The sequence below is a fragment of the Coloeus monedula genome, assembly GCF_965178545.1.
Source record: "Coloeus monedula genome assembly, chromosome: 2".
Classification (NCBI taxonomy): Eukaryota; Metazoa; Chordata; class Aves; order Passeriformes; family Corvidae; genus Coloeus; species Coloeus monedula.
The window spans coordinates 38,741,535-38,754,941 of NC_138782.1; the positions used below are offsets into that span (position 1 = coordinate 38,741,535).

General features: G+C 38.4%; 1 protein-coding gene across 4 annotated transcripts in view; it reads left to right on the plus strand.

Annotated features, from left to right (window-relative positions):
- Positions 1 to 13,407, plus strand: part of CRIM1 (cysteine rich transmembrane BMP regulator 1) — a 175,659-nt gene that overhangs the window by 71,404 nt on the left and 90,848 nt on the right. The window lies entirely within an intron of this gene.

The following is a 13,407-nucleotide window of genomic DNA, read 5'->3' on the forward strand; positions in this document are numbered from 1 at the left end:
TGGAATGGCTTTGGAGGTGACTGAATCCCAAACTTGTGCAAGGGGTGCCATCATGGGAATCTTGCTGGCAATAATACTAGTTTGCTTCACGTAGGAAGTGCATCTGTAGCTGCAGTTTCCTGGCAGTAGCTTCTGCCACAATGCCTAATGTTCCACAGTGGTATGTAACCTGCATTTTAGTGCTTGTAAATTTAATCTGCGTTCAAGACTTAGCCAAACTGCCGTAAGAGATTATGCTAATCTAAAGCTTCTGCATCTGAACTTCCTAGTTTGTTCTATTTTTCAGTTGTGTCGTGGAAGCTGCTGTGCAAGATGCCACAAAATATGCTCTTGCTTAGGGTTTAAGAGAAACTAATATTTTGTTTTAAGGTAGATTTTTACACAAAACAAGTACTTTGCTGTGTATTGTACTGATGGAGATGTATAATAAAAAAGACAGATTAGAAAAGATGTGAAATAAATAGTAATTGAGGTTTGCTTTAAAGAGGACATAAGCAATAAGTGGATAACTTAAGAGGAACGGTCAATGAAGAATAAAGATTAAGAAAAGCAGAGGGTGAAGAATCAGAAAAAAATGTCTGAGCCAGGATAATTTGTGATGCTTTTTGATAGTATGATTTAAAAAAAAAATCCAAACAATACACTTGGGGATAAACAGATTACTGTGCTTGCAATCCTCTAGATCATTCCCCTTTAATCTGCTCTTGGAAACAAACTTTCCAGGTATTTAATACGCAACTGTATGCTTCAAATGAGATCAGAAACTGAATCTAATTAAAGAACATTGCAGCCAACAACATTCTGAAATTGAGAGATTATTTTTATATATTTGGCATAGGATCATTGGTCTTTTTCCAGACTCTCTGTCTTTTTTTTGTAATACAAGGTGTTGGCTTCCATCCAGCTTGAAACAGAGGGGTCCAAGTTTAATGACTACTGAAGTCAGCAAAATACTTGTACTAGTGTTAACAGAAGCTCGGTGCTGTGTAAACTCTGACTTTCTGCTTTTTTGTAGTTCTGACATTTAATTCCCTCTGTGGGTTGTTGCTGCTTTAAGGTAGAATAAGGGATGCTGCAAAAGGGTGGTGATACCTCGTAGTGTTTAATGTATGGTGGACTCGAAGCTGTGTTTAATGGATATCATCAATTTTTTTTTTTTATGTACCTGCATAGTCCTATGCAGGCACCTGTTTAGTGACTGACTGAGGAATAAAGACTGTGGATATTGCATGATTCTTAGTTTGTCTTAAATGTAATCTGGTTTCTTATGTCTTGTGCAGCAGTACCGCAGAGCAGAACAAACTTCTCATAGTGTGATTCCTTGTGGTCTTACTGTGTTTGAGGGCTGGTTATGAATCCGTGTGTGCATGTATTGCACACGTGCCACCACCCACCATCCCTGAAATGTGTAGGTTTTTCTGGTTAGGATACTGCTGTAGTGTGAAAGCAGGACTAGTAAGATGATTCTCAAATTTCCAGGGGTCTATTTTTCTAATCAGTTCTCAAAAACCTTCAGTCAAGCAGTAGGGCACCTGTCTTCTCAAGCTTAAGCTGTCTAGATCTTGGAATAAAATTAAAATTTCTCATGCTTCTTTTGTCTTCTTGCTTTTTTTCCCAGTATATATTTTGTTTTTCCTTTTTTATTTGTGTGAATGACAGTTGTAAAAATGCAGAAACACCTTCAAACTAGCAGTGAAAGCAGGTATTGCAAGCAGGAGCTTGGAATTTAACAGAATTCCTTGCATGATTTTTAGATGCTTTATTTAATTTTATTTTGCCTAGTGCAAATATTCTTTGGAGTCACGAAAGCACAGTTTCTATTATATTTATTTATTCCATATTTTAACATGGAATATGAGAAATTGCCTTCAGTATAAGAACCAAAGAACAGAGTGCTTTGGCTTCTTTTACAGTGGAGTCTTCTGATAAGCTGCTTATTTCTGCATTTTGCATTTTAAGTGTCAAATGTGGCAGTTTATTAGAAGGCTTTGCCTTTGGAGAAAAGATAATGTTTTGTGTGGAATATCCACCATTTCTGTATTCAGTGAAATGCTCCTAACTAGAGTTTTGTAAAGTGTCATTTCTCAGCAAAAATAGATCTAGTAAGAACCAATATCTACTTTTTCTGGAGAACTGAGCTGTTTAATTCCTTCACGTTGACAATTTCTCTTCGAATTGGAAATGTTGTAAAAAGTTTGTAGAATCTCTTCACTGCAAGACACAAAGAATTTCTACATCAGAATTCTCTGATAGTCAGTATAGTGTCAGTATAGATTTCCTCTAAAATTATAATGGCTCCTTTTTGCTTTGCTGTCATATTTCTTATTATAGGTAGAGTTGTTTTCTGTTGTCCTAAGTAATGCATGGAAATTTTGTTCAATAATGATGCAGATTTGGTAACTGATGAGTAGCAAAGGAACAGTTAGAGTAGATGGCATTAAAACTCATTCTGGGGAGACAACAGAAATGTTAATGTTAAAAAAGACATAAAGGAAAAAAACAAGAATTTGGGAAGATCTCTGGTTGTATGGAAAATCTTGTATAATAAAAATGTGTTTAAATTCTAAAGTAGAGAGGTTATTTTGAAGAGTTTAGGAAGAAGCTAAGCCAGAGAAGTCAAGAGAGATTAACCATGGCAGTTGGGAGTGTGAAAATGTCTTGAAACACTGAGGCATTGGCCTTCACCATTGGAAGCAGTCACTTTCTGTTTACCTAAAAGAAGGAAACTATGCTTCTCTTTGTAGTTTCTGACTACTGTGATGTCTTAGGTTAATAAAAAGAAGATCAAAATGTTGAACAGGGTTGATTTTCTTGATAATTATGCATCTTGAGTATTTTTGTGAAAGAATTTTAGAAACACATGGTTAAGCCTCTAATAAAAATACAGAGGTTAAGCTGGTAAGAGACAGAGGTTCTTTGAACATAATAACTGGGAAAACTAGTTTGCATACTGGAGTTTACTTGCCAGAAGTGTCTTAAGGCATTTAGGTCCTTCTTATACTGTGTGTGGGCTGGGTGTTGTGGGTTTTGGTGGGGTTTTTTAACATTTATCAGTTAATTATCAGAGAGAACTGAAAGAAAACACATACCTTAAATTTATTTGTATTAGCCAAGCAAAACACTGAAGGGCAGACAGGAGTTGATTCAATTTTGCTAACAACAAAAACTACATTTCTTTGACTATCAACCCCCTCATTTCTAAGTTAATGTTTACAACTCTGGTGCTTTTTTTAATCAGCTCCAGAAAACTGATTGCCCTTTCTGCTGTTCAGTCTCAGTTGCTAGCTTCATACACATGTGAATTCTTATTCCTTGTAAACTCCTGTATGTATTTTCATTATAATTTGCATTTATTGCAAACACTAAAGTCCTTGTTCTGCTTATGCTTTTAGACTTGAAGTAAGAAGCTAAGAGTAATTTGAGACACTACTTTGGGTGTGATTATGTGGTAGAGTAAGTTGTTGGGTGCTCCTTTCATCCTGAGCTGTCTTCAGAGGTTTGTCGTTTGTGAGGTATACGGTGTGTCCTCGAATTCAAATCCCTTTCTCCTCTCCACATCAAGGTGTGCATTGCAGTGCTTCTCCTTCAGTGAGTATTTGTGATTATTTCTCCAGATATCAGCTAGGCTCGTATCACGGGGGGGGTCCGATGCTGGTCAGCACCAGTGTGCCACGACCTTCCTAGAAAGCGTGTCCTGCAAGGAACAACTCTTCCAGGGGCGGTGGGCAGGCCGCCCTGGGCAGCAGGTGACTTCAGCAAGTGTAGCAAGTTCTCCACTACAAGTGATTCCAGTTCTTGTGATATCAGCTCTTTGTGAAATCACCCAAGGTGAACTCGGGGACAGGGAGACAGGAGCCTCATTTGGCAATTCCACAGAGGCAGCTTTTATTGTCCAGCAGCCCCTGTGAAGGGAAGGCCAGGGACAAAGGCTCCCTCCTGAGGGGCAGAAACAGGGGCTTTTATGGGAAAGGCAGGGGGTGGGGTAGAAACCAACTAGCCAACTGGGTACAGGCTATCACCATATAGAAACAAAGCATGCTGGGGGTGGTTCACTTTGTCACCATGACCCTGAGGAAGGTTGCTTCTCTGGGAGAGTCTTTTTGGCCTCAGGCCTCTCTCCTCCAAGGGAGTGCAGAGGGCTCTTGTGCCAAGGGCTCCCAGCTCTCCAAAGGCTCATATTGTTTTCTTAAGCTGTGCGAATCGAAATTGTTCCAAATAGTTGTGCTTTGTCATCATTTTGGAACTTACTCAGCAATACTTTTGGTTTTGCAGCTGAATATACTGTTGCAATAAATAGTACTTTCTGCTTTAAGTAAATTTACTGCTTGTGTACATTTTTGTAAGTCATTGAAGTACGTGCAGTTTATATTGATTATAAATCTAGTGTTTCCATTTTTGGTTTATTCACAGAATGATTTGGCATTCTTTAAAGTCCTGAGTCTATAGGTGAGACCATCTCATTTCTGTTTGCATACTCTTTCTTTGGAAATTTCAGTTGATTTGCCAATGTATAAAGATTGAACAGCAGTAGGAGTAGTACCATTCATCCAGCACAACATATATAAGTCTCTCTTATATAAAGAAATCACAGTATACAATGTTATTCCAGCCGTGACAGTACTGAAAACATTTTCTTAATTTTATTTTGCAATAGAGGCAACACAGCTGTAAATCTGACTACAGCTGTCGGCTCATTTCTCCAACTAACTTCTGAAGGATTTTTACTACTGAAGTTTAAAGGTGCTTTATTTCTGTTGAATGCAGTGCAGTTAGCAGTAGAAATGGGTCCTGTCCCAGGGATGGCACAGCTTCCCCTGTGTTCTGTGCAGTGGGCTGGGCTCATGTCCTTCATGTACAGTTCTGTCAGCTAATGTTATCTATTATTGATTTGGATTAACTTGTTGGCATCAAGCTAATACTTATCCGTTGAAAGCAGGTTTTGAATAAAATGAAGGAAAAGTAAAATTACCTTTGGGATTTCAAGACCTGAGTGCTTCTAAGCATAACAGAAGAATGCTGTGAGCTGGGAGGTCTGAAACCAAATGCAGCTACTGCCACAAACATTATTGGTTTTATAGAACTTGCATTTGCATTTAGATGAAGGTGTTTGACAGATCCTCATTGAGTTTCTTAATTCCTTCTTTGGAAGACATCAATTTTGGGTCAGGATTGTTTGCAATTCTGGTGTGGTGTTTTTTTGGGGTTTGTTTGTTTGTTTTGAATTACCACTTTTCTTTTTAATATTTTAAGTATAGGAAAAGAAACTAGTTCAGGAAATGGAATTATAACATTGGAATAGCTTTGCTATTTACCCAGAGGGGATTACTGTCTTCCTTGACTGTAGCCGTCTCGAGTGATATAACCCTTTTTCTGGTTATTTGGTCCACGAAATGGAAAATCTTTGGGAAATCTGTAGTGAATACTGTGTTGCAAAAATGTGTATCAATGAATGCATGTTTTTTAAAACTGGTATCTGTGACTGTCTTTTTGTGTGTCCCTTTTTTTAGCTCAGGTTAGTTCCATGCTGTTGTTATAATATGAGAAGATTAGGCTATAATGTGGGTGAGACAAGTTGCCCCACTGTGTGCCCATAAAATGCAGAGCACCAGAATGCTGGGAAGTGTAGCAAGACTCATTAAGAAAATAGAATGGATTTTAGATAAAGTCCAGTTTTAGGTAAAAGGTCAGGCTCTAGTTCCTTTTTTTATTTGTAGCAGTTCACCCGTATACAGTACTGTGCATATTACACGTGTAAATTAATCTCATTTTTTAATCTACTATAACTGCCCTTTTGATTCTTGAAAATCCTTTCGGGTGTTTTGCATTCCGATATCGATCCCTGTCTGTCTGACTGCTTCAGCTGGGTAATCATTTTTCTTGTTTATCTCTAATCCTTTAAATATTTCCTTCCTGCCACTGTATAACAGTACAGTATGCCTGTTGTTTGGAATGTATCTCAATGATGACTGTAAGATTGTACAATAAAAGTGACTGTGTTTGAGCCTAGATTTCACAGAAATGGTTTACAGTGAAACAAAAATAAAAAGCTGAACATGTGCCTTCAAAGCATGTATGCCAACTGTAGTGCATTGCTTTGCTTAGTCATGTAAAATGTTCATCTTTATAAACCGTAACCTATTCTGAACTACTCAGAAAAATGAAATATGAAGCTTGCTATTTCAAAGTGCTTCTTATTCTGTATTCTTTGTATGGACCTAACAGAAAAAGAGAATGTATTCTCTCCATCTCTGTGTGTGTATATCTGTGTATATCCATATGCATATGTATTAAAAACTTGATTTTAAAGGATCAACTGTAGAACAGTTTAAATATCTTGATAGAAACATTTGGACCCGTCTCTGATACTTCTCTTCAGCCATCTCCTCCAATAAAACATTCTGTCCTCGTTTCTATGGTGACTGAGTAACAGCATCACATGAAGCTCTGACAAAATGATAAAAATTCCTCCCTGAAATGGTTTCCTGAGAAGCATGGATGTGTTCCACTTCACCTGAAGAATGAGAAGACCCTCCCATCCCCATCAGGGCTTTTCTATTTCTCCCACACTAGATTATACCTAGGATCCTTTCACTGTACTAACCAATGCTTTAACAGTTCTGCTTTTCTCATTAAATAAAATTGGCATGTACTTTCTCTGCATGTCAAAGCAGAGCATGCAAACATAATGAAGGAAAAGAATTTGATACAGAGGTGAAAACAAAGTGTTTAATATTTCTTGAGGAGCCATTTTTATTTACATAGTGCTTTGGTATTAACAAAGATGGGGGGGGGGGGAAGTTTGAGGGGTGGTTTGGCTTGGTTTTTGTTACAACTGCTCTACTTAAACAAAAGAAATGAAGAACGCCTGAGATCTAGACTTCCTATATTCAGTGACTGTCTTAATAAAAACATATCAAACTAGTACCCAGTATTGCATAAACCTTTCAGGAAGGTAAAGAAGCTGCCTTCTCTCAAAGAAAGCATTGGTTGCAACATAAGTGCTTCAGTAACTTGCCATTATACCTCCACTTCCCCATTAGAACTTTGTACGGTCATGGGAAGTATAATTTTAAAAACACATTGTAGCTTTTGATATGGAGAAACTTTGTGACAAAGTTCTGGGTTTATGGCTGTTGCTTTATAACAGACCTTTTCTGAAGTTAATGGAAAGAAAAAAATTCAAATCCATATCTTTATTTCTTATTATTATTCTATCCTTTGAAGATTGTTCTCTTCCCCCTCATACACCTTATAACAAGTATGCTGTGGTTGCAGTGAAAGGTCAGTTTGAATGTTGTTGTGCCTCAACTTCTGAGATGCTCAGCTTTCCTGTACACTTCTGAGGTGAAAGTGAGAAGTTTTTTTGGGACATCCTGACTTTTTAAGTGAATGATCCCTGTTTTAATAATAAAGCACACAGTGCATTGTATCTTATTCAGCTATTAGTTTTCAATTATACATTGTAACTTAGGTTATTCTTAATAACTGTAGGGGGTACTCTCTCATGCACTCAATAACAGCAAGGTCTTTTCGCAGTCTCTTAGCAAAGTACAAGCAAGTAAGCCTGAACCTTCAGACCTACAGAAGTAAAGTTTGTCCTGAAATGCAAAACTTCTACCAGTAGTAATTTATATCTAAAAATAACACTGTCACTGGTAAACTGGAGAACTGTATATTAAATTATCTCTAGAGCTGCCTTTTAGAGCAGGGATTAAGTTTGTTTCCAAGGAGAGGATTCTTGTTTGGAATTCATCAAAATGTTAGTTTTCCTGTCTGGATTGTGTTCAGTTTACTAAGAATGTTTTATTTCCAGCTACGTTTCTGAATTTCTTAAGAAAATTGTCTGTCTCAGAATAGTTTGTTCACAAAAGCTTGATTGATCCAGACTCTTCCTTTATCTATGTAGAGATTCTTTGTTGGCTCAGGCTGCTGAGATGTCAGGGATACTAGAGTGCTACCAGCTTCGGTGGTGTTTGATGAAAGGCTATAAAGAGAATGTGTCCCACAGAGAAACCTCGTCAGAAAACCAACCGATATTTTCTTTTCTTTGTGTAGTTATTTGAAATGCTGCTTTTTTTGAACATAAAAGCAGCATTTGCAGCCAGTAATGTTTTCCTTAGTGAGTTTTAGGTCATCAGTTCAGACTTTTAGGGGAAGCTTGGTGGATGCATCCCTGAAAAGTGATTGTTCTCCTTATTAATGGTTGGGATATTTTTTAAAGGATATATTGAAATGTGATTGAGTTTCATATGTTTTTTTTCTATTTCCTCAACTTCAGCAAGGCTTTTGACACTGTCTGTCACAACATCCTCATAGGGCAGACTCAGGGAGTATGGACTGGATGAGTGGACAGTGAGGTGGACTGAGACCTGGTGTCTTGGTTTGAGACAAGTTTAGGGGGAAATGCTCTGGAAGGAACCACTCCTCCACAGAAGGCAAGTTTTGGCACTCCCTCCCCCCACTGATGGAAAGGAATTTCTTGGAGGAAAGTGAAAAAACTATTTATTTAACAAAGTGCTGGCAGGGTACAGGAAAAAATTAATAGCTATTCAATATTAAACCTCCTCACTGTGGAGAAAGCTGGTGGATTCAGAGTTCTTTTCTGTAGCTGGCTCAGCCCTTCCTGAGGTCCAAGGCCAGGATGCGGTGTCCTCTCAGCCTCCGTGCCAGTCCACGGGGTCCGGTGATCTGGTTCTCGGATCACAGCTAGGCCAGACAGTTCCAGAAGAGGTAGTTACGGGAGGATTTCAGTATTCAGTCCTGGGAAAAACTTCTTGTCTCAGCTGACAGGTTAGCTAAAAGCAGCAGTCAACTCTCTCAGCTCTGCAGCAGCAAGAGAACATGGGGGAGTGTGTATGAGTCCTTGAACATAAACCATGCTGGAGAATTTGCCCAGCTCCCCCCACCCCCTTTCCTCGGACCCGTTAAAGCTGCAGGACCCATTTCTGGACATAAAGCAGACCATAAGGGAATACATTGTCATAAAATCACCCCAAGACACCTGGCTGAACGGCAGATCCCAGAGGGTTGTAATCAGTGGCACAGGGTCTAGTGGAGGCCTGTCAGCAGTGGTGTCTTCCAAGCTTCAATACTGGGTTCAGTATTGCTTAACTTGTTCATCAATGACCTGGATGAAGGAGCAGATGCCTCCTCAGCAAGTTCACTGATGACACAAAGCTGGGAGGAGTGGCCAATGCCCCAGAGGCTGTGCAGCCCTTCAGAAGGACCTCGACAGGCTGGAGAGAGGGACAGGGAGGAACCTTCTGAAATTCCACAAAAGGAAATGCAGGGTTCTGCACAGGGAGAGGAATAACCCCAGGCACCAGCACAGGCTGGAGCCTGACCAGCAGGAAAGCAGCTCTGCTGAGAGGGACCTGGGGGTTCTGGTGGACAACAAGCTGTCCATGAGCCAGCAGTGAGCCCTTGTGGCCAAGAAGGCCAATGGAATCCTGGGGTGCAGCAGGAAGAGCATTGGCAGCAGCTCAAGGGAGGTGATCCTGCCCCTCTGCTCAGCCCCGGTGAGGCACATCTGGAGTGCTGTGTCCAGCTCTGGGCTCCTCAGGACAAGAGAGACCTGGAGCTCCTGGAGCAGCTCCAGTGGAGGGTAACAAAGATGGTTAAGGGACTGGAGCATCTCTCTTATGAGGAAAGGCTGAGGGAGCTGGGCCTGTTCAGCCTCAGGAAGAGACACTGAGAGTGGACCTCATCAATGTCTGTGAGTATCTGAAGGGAGGTGCCAAGAGGATGGAGCCAGGCTCTGCTCAGTGGTGCCCAGCAATGGGACAGGAGGCAATGGGCAGAAACTGATGCACAGGAAGCTCCACCTGAACATGAGGAAGAACTTCTTTACTGTGTGGGTGACTGAGCACTGGAACAGATTGCTTAGAGAGGTATTGCACAATCCTGTGCCATGTTCTCTGGGGGGAAGCTGCTTGAGCAGTGAGTTTGGACCAGATGACCCACAGTGGTCCCTTCCAACCTTATCTATACTGGGATTTTGTGATTAACTGTCTGATTCTGATAATCAAACAGCATAAGTGTATAGAAGTCCTCACTTCAGTAAATTAATTGGTGAGTTGTATAAGCAATTTCTTTCCTTTCTGAAATAGTAAATTTATTAAATGAGGTGTATCAGTTGTTCCAAATGTAGACGTAGAACAATGTTTTATAAAAATATAAATTTAATTAGTGCAATAATTGTCCTGAGTACAGCCTCTTGGTTAAAAAACCATGTATCTGCTTTAGCAATTTTACTGTCTCTACATGCAGTTAGGGTTGTATGAAGTTCTTCTTGTGAAGGCGTCTGCTCTATGGGTGAGGACAATGCGACACATGTATCTTGCTGTGTAATCTGTGTGTTAAGATGCCTTATTATTAAGGAATATGTATATATTTGCTTTACTAATTTATTTCTTAGTAAATCACATATATAGTCCTATAGATAGGTCTCCCTTTCCGCAAAAGCCTAATTTTTTACATTCACCACAGTGCTTTGAAAAATGATGTTCTCCTGTTTCTGGACATACATAGTATTTGTTTATATTCTATTTATTATCAAAATAAAGATAAGAAAATGGAGTTTAAGTCCTGATGCATTGTTTGACTTTGAAGACATGGGTCAGGAAGAACCTGATTTGTGTAACAGACGGTAACTTAAAACATCTAGGGGACAGGTCAGTGCTTTGCAGTGTATGTGTCTATTTGACGGAGAAGCAGCAGGCTCTGCTTCTTTTGGTCTGTTGAGAAGTTACTTTGAAACAGTCTGTCTGGTGTGTAAAAGGGGCAAAGTAGCAGAAATAGCACTGGTGAGTGATTTTTTTGTGGAATACATCTTGGCATTACCCTGCTTTCTGTATTTTGAGGCTGTTGGCGTATTTTTAATTATTTTGTTCTTACGTGGGGTTTTTTTAATGTTCCTTTTGTAAGGGCTAGAAGTGTTTGTTAATAAAGAAAAAAAGAGCTATTAAACAATTCTTGTTTGATGAAATCTTAAATAGCTGTATGTACTGGAATTAAATCAGGAATTCTGCTAAAACACTGACATTTATTGCTGTATTAATGTTTGTCATTTATTTTGAGAACAGATTAAATTTTGACACCTTCTTCGATGAAATAATGAAAAGATAGAACTAGTTTAGTGTAATGAATCCCTGTGGATAAAGAAGATCTTGTCATTTGCTGAGATAACAAGAAGAAAAACCGTGAAACTTTTCTGAATTGGTTGCTTAGAAGTAGTGGTTTTTATCCAAAATTGGTATCAAAGTGAGGAGCCCGCATCAGCTTTTACTGAGATGCAGTAAAGCTGAGCCCCCACCTTCTTACATTGCAGTGAGTTCTGGACCTGGAATGCACTTACACTAGGGCGGTGCCAGCTGATGAAAGTTTTAACCAACATAGTAATGCTACACCTGGAGCTGCTGGATTTTCATGTTTTAGATAAAGATTATGCTTAAGGAAACACTTCATAGACTGCTGACCACATACCATTTTAGTCAGTAGCTGCTTTCCGTAAAGGAAAATGACATCTAAATCAAGAAAAAAAGTGTGACATAGTCTACAAAAAGTTTCTTAACCTGCCTTTGACTCTGCTGTGGGCTGGAGTTTGGGAAGCTGAAATATAATTGTCTGTTGGTTGATTCAGCGTGGGTGAATATATTTGACTTTCCTGTTGCTCAGTTGTGTTTGTATATTGGGAAGGGAATATTTCAACATGTACATAGTTTGAGATGTAATTTGGAAGTACAATATTTACATGAGTATTAGCAGGGAGTTATTAGTAGAGCTTTGTTTGTTTATTTTTTGGGATTATGAAGTACAAAACTAATAGTGATGTGGATTAAGAAGAAAAAGGTTTATAAATACCTACTGGTGTTATGCTACCTGGTATTGAAACATAAACATGTATTTTGCAAGATAGTGGTTAGGTTTAAACCATTTCCTCTGAAAACAGTGCTGGCTTTAGGTAAGACTCCTGTTGCAGTCTATTAACTTTAACTACATCGAGCAGAATAACGTGGAAAAGACTATTGAAGATAATAACTGCAAAACACTGAGTGAATATTTCATACACAAATATTTTACATGGTTCTATATTTTAAATTTCTCTCTTCTATTGTTTGTGATGCTTCTTACATGTAGGTAGTGACATATCCTTGTTTTCCTGTCTTTGCTAGGTGGTCTTACCAACTCCAGCAGTAGACTTTGCATTGGTCTTCAAAAAAGACCTATGTAGAATCCTTAATAATCTGAATTTGAACAGTTTGACATGCATTTCTGACAAACCTTGCCTTTTGGAAAGTTAGCCAAATTGGTCAAAAATAGTTTTTATTGTATTTGACCTATTGCATTGGTCAAATTTTAGTTGTATTGAATTATCTAAGCAGTCCTTAAGGAAATGCTTATTGTCATATAGATACATGTATGTATGTAAATGCAGTCAAGTGAAAAATAGCAGGTCAACTTTTTAAAATACTTATAATACAAAATATTTGCATGAGAGATTGCGTGGGGATGGGATTATCTATTAGTCATGGAAATCAGAAGATCACTGGATGCATAACGCTAGGATAAATACAGTAATGAACAGTGGGAATTTAAGGGTCATCATGAGTACAAGTGCTCTATCAAGAGTCTGTCATGAGTATTTTAAAGGCTTTATTATTATTTTTAAGGGCTGCTACTGCAGCAGTTCTGTCACTGTGCATGTTGAGCAAACATGCAGTGGAAATGAAAATAATTTTAAAAGCTAGAATGTCAAGCCTTTTATTATATCCATAAACTAAAGGCTATCAATAAAATACTGAAACTAGTATGTTATCTATTATTTATACAACTCTGCAGTGAACCGCTGTAACCAGTAATGTTCAGTCTGAACAATGTGTTTAATAAAGCAGATAAGAACCTAAACATAAGAATAGGTTTAAAAAAAAAATTGGTCTTAAAAATGTTATTTAAAGTTCTAGGCAAAATATGTATCTAGTCAAGTCTGTTTTAAATATAGATGGAAATAGTAGGATTTTTAACTGTAAGAAAAGAGCTATAATGCCATCTAGTACCTCATTTAGGTTAGTAATCTTTGATGGTTTTAAGAAAAAATATAAAAGTACTTGTACATAAAGGAATCATAGAATATCCTGAGTTGGAAGGGACCCATAAGGATCATCAACAAACCTCACCATCATCATAGTCAAACCTCTTACCTTTTAGTATTAAAGCTGCTGAAGTACACAGGAACAACGCTTCTAATGTGAACATTGGGACTGTCTACAGAAAAAATCCTCTTCTGCTAATGTATGAGCTGTTCAAATATGTTAGCTGTTGAGCTTTTAACTTGCTTTTTGAATATGTGAGAGCTCAGTTCAGGTTAATAAATCAATCCATTTAAATCAGTCCATAATGGAAAGTCTT